The sequence below is a fragment of the Acanthochromis polyacanthus genome, chromosome 14, assembly GCF_021347895.1.
Source record: "Acanthochromis polyacanthus isolate Apoly-LR-REF ecotype Palm Island chromosome 14, KAUST_Apoly_ChrSc, whole genome shotgun sequence".
In the NCBI taxonomy this organism is placed as follows: domain Eukaryota; kingdom Metazoa; phylum Chordata; class Actinopteri; family Pomacentridae; genus Acanthochromis; species Acanthochromis polyacanthus.
In genome coordinates, this window is record NC_067126.1 from 34,121,351 (window position 1) to 34,130,964 (window position 9,614).

Sequence of the window (9,614 nt, forward strand, 5' to 3'; positions counted from 1 at the left end):
GGTTCCCTCTATTTGTTATTTTTCCCTTACTTGGCTGCTGTAATTGTAACTATATCGCCTTCCTTCTGTAAAAAGTTGCAATTTTGCTTTCAGCAGTCATCAGCCCTCCAAAATGAGCTGTAACATAACTACAAAACAATCAAATTAAAAATGCACACACAATAATAATAATAATAATTAAAAAGACTGTGCATCCCTAAAATTGGGACACAAATGTAAAAATATAAATTTCCTATGAAAAGAAGAAGGTGGTGTGCTGTATGTTCATATTGAACATTAACACTTTTTGTTACCACATAATTCCATCTGTATTGTTTTATAGTTTTCATGTCTTCCGTATTAATCTACAATGTATAAAAAATTAAATTAAACAATTGATTAAGAATGTGTCTCCAAACTTTAGGTAGTGTTTATATGAAGGAGATCAAGTACTGAAAAAATCCAAAACACTGTAAAGTATTCAAAATCCAATTTAACCTAATGAGGGGAAAAATATATAATTATTTTTGCAAGTGAGGAATGCAAGTCTTATATCTGATATGGGATCAGTCACATGGTTAGCAACAACAAAATGTGACATTATAGAAACTAGTGTATAGATCTGTCTATTAAGCAGCAGCACTTTACCACCAAATATTTGGTCAACACTCCTGTGTCACACAATCAAACACATCTTGTTACAACAAAACATCGTAAGGTGACACACCCATGCATGAGACACTTTTTTTTCCCTAATGATGAGACGGAAAAACCACAAAGTAGGAGGTTCAGAAGCCATACTTGTGAGATAATGTCTGTTGTTTATTTCCTTTATAACTTGTACAAGGTTACAAAGTTCGAGCCAATTAAATCTCACATTTGCAAAACAGTTTTGCATCAATGACAGATTGCTGATGTTTTAATACCTGTGTTGCAATAGTAGAAAATCAGAACATGGTTTTAAACATTTTATATATTTTTGCAAGAACCTGAGAAAATCTTTAAAATAATAAGCTGGACACACACAAAAAAACCTTAAAATATGTGCAAAGACAGATGTTTTGCATGCACAAAAGCCAAAGCAGATAAACTACAAACAACCCCAAATGTGTGAATAATCACTAACAATAAAACATATTATCTTATGGTTACATACCAAGCCAGAAAGAGTAAGCTGCTGTGAGTTTGCTAAAGAACTGGTGGCATTATTCTACAGAAACAGAAAAGTAAGCTTGGCTGTTACTGATACTGATGCTCTATTTGCCTTTTCTGCTTCCTGTCCAACATGTCTGTTCTTTGTTACTCAGCTTTGACCTGAAGTCCCTTTCGTCAGCCCAGCAGACTGAATGGAGCTTCTCAAAGTCTCTCATTCTCTGTGCGATTTGTCCTCATAGACTGCATAACTTTGAGGTTGTGGAGGGGTCACCTATATGGGTTAGAAATACAAGTGATGTAAATGCATAGAAAAGAAGAAAAAAAAAGCAAAAAACAGGACAGGAAATTTAAGGTTGTGCTGAAATACTTCCTAAGAAATGAGAACAGGTTTTACGTAAGTTCCTCTAACCTCTCCTCCTAACGGAACATGATACAGGACCCAGGTCATGGTGTTGCTGTTGTACAGGTTCTCATCTGCAGTCCTGCTCCACTGTCCTCTACAAAGACAACATGTAGACCAATAATGACACCACACTGCATTTTATTATTGAAACTATTTAGTGGTTATCTATATAATAATACACAGGGAAAGTATTCACAGATGGGAGCACAAGAAAGTTATATTTTTTATTACATTTTCTAAGTTTCAAAAAAGCTGCTTGAAGTAAAAATACTGCCTTGAAAAATCCTACTAAAGTAAAAACGAAGCAGTATTATCAACTAAGTACACTACCAGTTAAATGTTTGGACACACCTTCTCATTCAGTGCTTTTTATTTATTTTTATTATTTTCTAGATTGTAGATTAATACTGAAGATTAGCACTTTTTTGTTTACTATGTAATTCCATATGCATTTTTTATATTCCTGATGTCTTCAGTATTTATAATGTATAAAATAAATTGAATTAAAACTTTTGATTGATAGTGTATGTTGAATGTTTCAGAGGAAAAAATACGCTTTCTGCAGAAGACCACGATGTAATTTTATTACTACAGTTGTTGGGCTGCAGCACACAGTACATTTCATGTGAATCTGCTGATTATTTTCTTGATTAACCCGTTCTGTCAAAAACACCCATTACATCTGACTTCCTCAAATAGCTTCTTAGGTCAAAATGAGTTTAAAAATTCCCAGATGTACAGAATACTTTTATACCAATGTTTTCTCACGTCTTTCTTATCTCTCACAATCTCCTTTTTTAACCATTTGACCCCTTCTCTGTCATTTCCTGGTTTATTCTAGATAGTGTGAATTTGTCGCCCTCTGCCTTTCCTTCCTGTCTCTCCTGTCCCTCTCTCCATCTCTGCCCTCTGTAGATGACGCCTACACTTTTACTCCTCCGTGTTTTCATCTCTGTTAAAATGGTATTTAGATGTGAAGGGAAGCGCTGTTTAAAATGTTTTGGATGTTAATGTAGTGAGTTACGATCAAATAATTAATTTACTGGTAATAGTTGATATTTAGACCGTTCTTCTTCCTGTTTTCACATCCTGTTTGTGAAGATGACATTTATAAACATACTGAATTGATCTGCTGACGGAGAAAGAGCAATTTTAAGCCACTTCCATGTTTACATGCTTCCTATGGGTCAACTCCTAAACACCACATTCCTTTTTGTTATGCTATTCAACACACAAATGTATTACTTCCATAGTAATGACTGATGATATTTATATCATAATTTGAAATATTATTGATGCATTCTGTCTTAGCTGGCAAAAAATCTTGTGTAAATTAGACAAATTTGTCTTAATGACAAGAAACTCTTATAACTTGAAAAATATCTTAGCAAAAGTAGAAGCTTCTCACAATACACCTTCAAATTATGAGCAACTATTTTTTTTCTTGTTGCGGGAGCTGCAGAAACATTTTTAATGGCCAACATCTCGGCTCGTCAAAGCAGGAAGAGCACAGTTATTGTTAGTGATACTACACGCATTTTGGTTTGGAGACAGGCTTTAGTATTGTGCACACTCACTGACGTCTCACTGGAGCCCTGGCACTTTATGGGTGTCAATGTTGTTAAAACTTAGCCTAACTGCACTGACACATCAAAATATCCTTTGTGAAATGTGTTTATGTGCTGCTGAAACATGATCTCAGACATGTGATAGAAATATTTATATAGAAAAAATAGATAACACTGCAGCTAACTCAGCTAACCATATTGTTAGCTTAAAACAAAGTGTATAAAGATACAAAGCTCTACAATGTTAATAGGCTACGTTTCTTTTTTTTAACGATAAATGAAGATGATCTCTCACCTGTAGATGATGAGAACTAATATGGTGCAGCACAGAAGTGGTCCGATAACAGATGTGAGTGCCAAATACCTTGACGAGTGGATATCTGCATGAAATAAACAATGAATTAAATTAAGTAGCATGTGGCGTGTTATGTGATATGTAGAAATTATTAGATTGCTTTGTGCTTTACCTACCTTTGTGGTTCCCAGACACAATTAAATTCCACTTGATAGTGTGTAAGCCAAAAAAGTCAGTTACATTACATGTATACAGTCCTTCATCCTCAGGTTGATCATCAATAATACTCAGCTTTGTAGGTAAGTTATGGTCTATTGTCACTCTGTTAGAGGAGAAATTTGATTGTGTCTGATTGTGAAAGATGCTATGTATGTAAGAAGATCCGCCTTTTATCCAGCTGATTTGTGTGACATTTCTGTCGGATGTGTTGCAGATGAACTCGGCTAATCCTCCTCTGGACACCAGCATGTCCCTGTAGTCAACTGTAAGAGAAGAAGCTTGAAGGAAACAACCAATAAACATGAAAAGAACTCTGTACTTACATCTAAATGAGAGCATGCATCACAAAGAGAAATCAGCTCTGTACCTGCAAAGACATGCCACATCCCAGAGAGCTGAATGAAGAGCAGCGCTACTTGGTTCAGGCTAGACATGATGTCCATCAGAGGAAGACAAAGTGGAGTCTGACTAAACTGAAGTTTTACATGTGTTTTGTAGCGGGGGTGACAAGAAGCGGAAGTGGTTAGTCGAAGTTTAAAAAACGCATTTAATGGAGCATAAAATGAAGTCAAAATCAAATCGGCAGTGTGATTTATTGTTTGTTAATTGATAATACCCTGACAATGATTTTATTGGTCTTAATCATTTAATGAACTCAATTATAAACTGTACATGAGGTGACACAACAGGAAAAGCACTTCTAGTGGTGAAGACAGCTTAACCGCGTAGTGTGAACCTGCTGCTGAGCATGCTCACAGTGTGTCAAATATTTAACATAATCAGGTCTCAGTGAGCTGTACGTGCCTGCGGGAGTCAACAGCTTGTATGGCTCAGAAGACACTGTTACACAAACCGGATCTGACTTCCGACCGATGTTAACCATCAAGTTTTACACCATTTTGTGCGCCTGTATATTCACAGTATAAACCTCATTCACTCCTTGTGTAAAGCAGCAGAGCAGCTCACATTTGTCTACTCTGCTGGACTAACTGAAAATAAAACTGTACATGAAAAGTAAATAGTTTAAAACATAAGAGACTTTCATATTACGAAGCTCTACGATGGCCAGGCCCCACTTTTGGGTTGATTTGAGGTAACTTTAATGTCATTATGACAAATATTGTTCGGAAATTATTTTGAAAATCAGAACGACATTCACTGTGCAATGCTACTGTTAAAACATTCATGCATAAGAACATATTAAAACCATAAATATAAAAGATAAGTAAAGATAAGGTATCCTTTTGTCCGCCTGTCCTCCCTCTGTTGGCCTTCCTTTTTAATACCTGCTTTGAAAGTGACAAAATAAAACAGAACGTCCATCAAATTTCTTCTCCTTCTTGTCCATGTATCTTTGAAGCTGTCATTTGAACGTCTCTTCAGCTCAGAAGTGACCATAGATTGAATTCAGCCTCTCTTTGTACTGACTCCTGTTGTTATTTGTCCTGCTGCCTGTGCCGCCCTGATGGAAGGGCACATATGAAGACATGGAGTCAAATTAAGGCAGAAAATTAAACAGAAAAACTCAGAAGTGGTAAAGATGACAACGTTCTTCTCACCTCTCCTCCAGACTGGTCCTGGTCTGGATCCTGATTCCTTGTCCTGGTCCTAAACTTTCTGAAGAGATAAAGCAGTAATCACTAATGACACCTGACTTCTTAGCATTTCAGGTACTTTACTCTATGAGCCTAAATAAGTAAAAGTTCCACACATAGAAAAAGCCCCATGGATCTTATTGCAACAAAAGAAATGTGGTTAATAACTGACCAATAATTTGAAACATTTGTAGCTCTGATTCTTACTTTTTTCCTACCTTCCTACCTTTTTTTTTTTTTACTATTTTTTTTTACAAAACAGAAGAAACCATTACAGATGAAAGCAAACACATTCACAATAGCACACAACATCAACTACCAAGTAACAGCACATTTAACATTGGAAAATTATACTCCTCATTAAAGTGCATGTACACATTCATCCCCATAATATTTTCACACTGTATGTCCAAGTTTATGTATTTGTTTTTAATTGTGGTTATTATAGTAATGGGCTTGCAATTACTAACATTCTGTTGAAAATGTTTACTGCAGTAATGTGTTCACTGGTAAAACAGAAAATGATGTAATCACTCAGCCCACTGCATCAACTGTCAGTTACTAACGGTCATTCTGTTTGCATGATGCTGCATGACATTTACATAATGACTTTTGTGCATCTTTTCGTTCTCATATCTCTTTTCATGTTGTGACGCTGCAGTTAGACACTTTTGAGCTTCCGTATGCATCTGCAGTGGAGAAACATGTACAAGTTCTGCATTGCCAGGAGCATAATCAGTATTTCAAGTACATTTGTGCGGAAACATGGTCTGCTAAAGCTGCTTAAATACTTCTTTGATGCATATATGTGTTTTATGTTGAATTATATTGTTTTAGAGACATAGTTCATAGATAGAACATCTGAGTGCCATTTCAAGACTTGCTGTGTGGAAATGCAGTGCTCCAAGAGCAGGAAATCAAACCTTAGCACGAATAAAAATGTGCTCTTTGCACAGAATGCTGATAAAGTATGGACTCAGATGTTAATCTCAATTAGCATCTTCCACCCTTTTCTGAGCAAAGCTGTCAAAAATGACATAACACAATCAAATTCACTGTTTAAAAACAGCTCTGTAAAAAAATTTCAAAAAACTTGTAGCAAGAGTGAGGGGAAAACACATTAAAAACAACGGAATATTGTAATATTCAAAACTGGCAAACCTGTGAAGAAAATGCCAACTATCTATAAAATTTTAACACATTTAAGTACACTACAATTGTGTAATATTATTTCTGTGCTATTTAACCTCTTAGGACCTGATGTCCACATATGTGGACATTTTTTCCCCCAAAGAGATCGTATTGTTCATAATAATGACAATAATAAAAAATAATAACAATAATAAAAATTGGAATATTACCAACAATAATTATAACAACAATGCAAATAAAATATTACATATAATTTAAATATAAAAATATAAGAAACACACATAAGATTTTCTAATGTGTGATAATGAGACCTCAGGTCTCAAGAGGTTAAATAAATAAATTTGAAAATACTATTTGTTTAAAAAAATCCAGATATTTGATGCTGATATTATTCACAGTTTTGGTCTGTTTTTTGTTTACTTGTTTGTTTGTTTTTTACATCCACATTTATACATTTTTTTCTGTGATTTTCTTAGATATTTGATTAGATTAATTAGATATTATCTGTAAGTATAAACAAAACAGGAAAAAGTAAAGTAACTGTAAAAAGATTTAAAATATTCCTGTCCTTAATATACAGAAGATTCTTTTAAATTAACAAAAAAATCTGTCAAAATTATATATATTTTTGAAAATTTAAATACAGCAAAACAGTGGAATTTTATGTTTGATTGTTGTAAATCAAAGAATTACTATTATAAGAAATGCAGATTTTTTTTGAGTGCAAATTTTTTACAGTTTATTTTATTTATTTTTTTATAAAGGGTTAACATCTGAATGATTTTTTTATTTGTTATTTATTGTGATTTTACAAGTTATTACCTGCAATTTAACAACAGTATAATGAAAAGAGTATTAAATACCAGTGTATTATTGTTAAAGTTAGAGTTAAAAGCTATTTTTTTAGCAATTTTTTCTTTATTTTTTTTTACATTTTTGACCGTAGCATCTTAACTGTTTCAGCTATATGTGTGAATGCAGTCTTGTGACAAAGAGATTGAGAAACCCAGAGATGATTCAGAAACTTGCTGTTTAAGTCAGTAAAAATTAAAGCTGATGCTACTGCTGTCCTTTTTTTATGGTTTGTAATTTTCTAATAAAGGGCTTAGATTTGATGTAGTTTGAGTCTAAACAGCCAATAAATAACCAGCTCATGTAATTTTTTGAAATAAAAACTCCCCAAGGTTTGCTCCAAAAAACAAGAAAACAGACAAAGTCAATAGCTTCAGTGTCCTCGGTGCTAGCTGTGACCTTGAGCTACTTTCCATTGCCACTTGTCATTGCCACCTTTTCAGCAACTTGTGAATTTCCTCTCACTAGGGCACCACCTACTTACATTAAAATAAAAAAAAGCTTAGACTGAAAGTGCAGACAAAGGACATTTAAAGGCCAACGGGTTGCAAAGGAATGATTTTCTTTTGTTAAATTAAAGTTCAGACTTTGTTTGTGGTGCTCACACTAAAGATATTTAAAATATTCAACACAGCCAGTCTCTTTAAAATCTTTCATAGAATCTATGATAAAGTCAGAAATGATGCTTTGTTTTTCAATTGTGGGTAAACGTTCAACGTAGGGAGACACGGAATCACAACGTCACTGTGCTTTAAAATCAAATCAGCCATCCCAGTACTGACAACCGCTTTGTAACCGAATAGAAAAACGTTCATATTTACAAATGTTGAACTAAAAGGAACTAAAGGGCATCGCTCACCTGCAAAGACAGAGCGCTGACAACATGATGCCACACAGAAGAAATGAAATCGAAGAAGCCAGGATGTATACCAAATGCAGTGGATGGATAGCTGCATGAAATCAACAGTGAATTAAATTAAATAGCATGTGGTGTGATGTGTAGAAATGATTAGCCTTGCTTTGTGCTTTACCAACCTGCGTTCCCAGACACAGTTAATTTCCACTTGATAGTGTGTAAGCCAAAAAAGTCAGTTACATTACATGTATAAAATCCTTCATCCTCAGGTTGAGCATCAATAATACTCAGCTTTTTAGGTAAGTTATGGTCTATTGTCACTCTGTTAGAGGAGAAATTTGATTGTGTCTGATTGTGAAAGATGCTATGTGTGTAAGAAGATCCGCCTTTTATCCAGCTGATTTGTGTGACATTTCTGTCGGATGTGTTGCAGATGAACTCGGCTAATCCTCCTCTGGACACCAGCATGTCCCTGTAGTCAACTGTAAGAGAAGAAGCTTGAAGGAAACAACCAATAAACATGAAAAGAACTCTGTACTTACATCTAAATGAGAGCATGCATCACAAAGAGAAATCAGCTCTGTACCTGCAAAGACATGCCACATCCCAGAGAGCTGAATGAAGAGCAGCGCTACTTGGTTCAGGCTAGACATGATGTCCATCAGACAGAGGAAGACAAAGTGGAGCTTCACGTTGCGCTTGTACATGTATTTGTGGAGGAGGCGCTGAGAAAAGGAAGTGGTTAGTTGCTGTTCTGCTCAGCTCAGAACTAACTATTGTAGGATAATACATGAAGTTATGTAAAAATCTTATCTATAATTTCTCAGTTCAACAAAGAAATACCGACAACCAAATGAAAATCCTTTGTGAAAATGAGCTAACAATATGATCACAGAACAAACATCTTTCCCTCTGAAACTTCAGTGGCTGATGTGACAAACTGAAATGTAAAATGCACCTACATAAATGACAATCTTAAACGGCAGGAAAACCGCTCCTGCATAGTGCTCTAAACACTTCACCCACAATGTGTGAATCCAGGGTGTTACTGGTATGTGTGATTTTACAGTTGCACAACATGTTGGCTACTTCATTTCTTATGCGATAGACATGATTAACGGGTACCGATGACATTTATCTGATGTCGCTCAGCGTGTGATAGAAGCACCTTTTGTTTTATGCTGTATCGTGATGGGGAAAGCCACAAATCTTAAACACCGTTTGATGCTTTTAACAAAAAACGTTCACATGAAGTCAGAAAATCAGGGTTCTGCTGTGTGCATGGTTTGCACTCGCATTGTCATGACAGAATACAGCAGAGTCATTTGTTGTGGTATAAGTGGCAGTCCATTTGTCATCCACTAAAGGTACTGATATTGTCCCCAAACACTGCTTTCCCTTGTTTCCCTTAGTATGCAGGTGATATGACACATTTTAGAGACCATATGGACATGAGCAGATGCTTAACTGACAGCTCCCTGACTTTACTTTTAGCTGCATTGCATCTGTTCTTCATGAATCTACGACACAAATCCTCAGC

The 9,614-nt window shown here is 35.2% G+C and overlaps 1 long non-coding RNA gene across 4 annotated transcripts; it reads right to left on the bottom strand.

The window, feature by feature from the left end:
• Positions 1-780: 780 nt before the first annotated feature.
• Positions 781-8,934, bottom strand: LOC110954838 (uncharacterized). Of its 4 annotated transcripts, XR_007946853.1 has the most exons (9): positions 8,661-8,934; positions 8,254-8,571; positions 8,078-8,168; positions 5,179-5,236; positions 3,987-5,081; positions 3,577-3,897; positions 3,401-3,485; positions 1,544-1,631; positions 781-1,405 (listed from the first exon to the last, which is right to left on the bottom strand). It is a non-coding gene; the product is annotated as an uncharacterized LOC110954838 (long non-coding RNA). The 4 variants fall into 4 exon arrangements; XR_007946851.1 differs by having other exon boundaries at positions 3,401-3,897; positions 8,254-8,556; positions 8,661-8,933; XR_007946852.1 differs by having other exon boundaries at positions 3,401-3,882; positions 8,661-8,933.
• Positions 8,935-9,614: the final 680 nt, after the last annotated feature.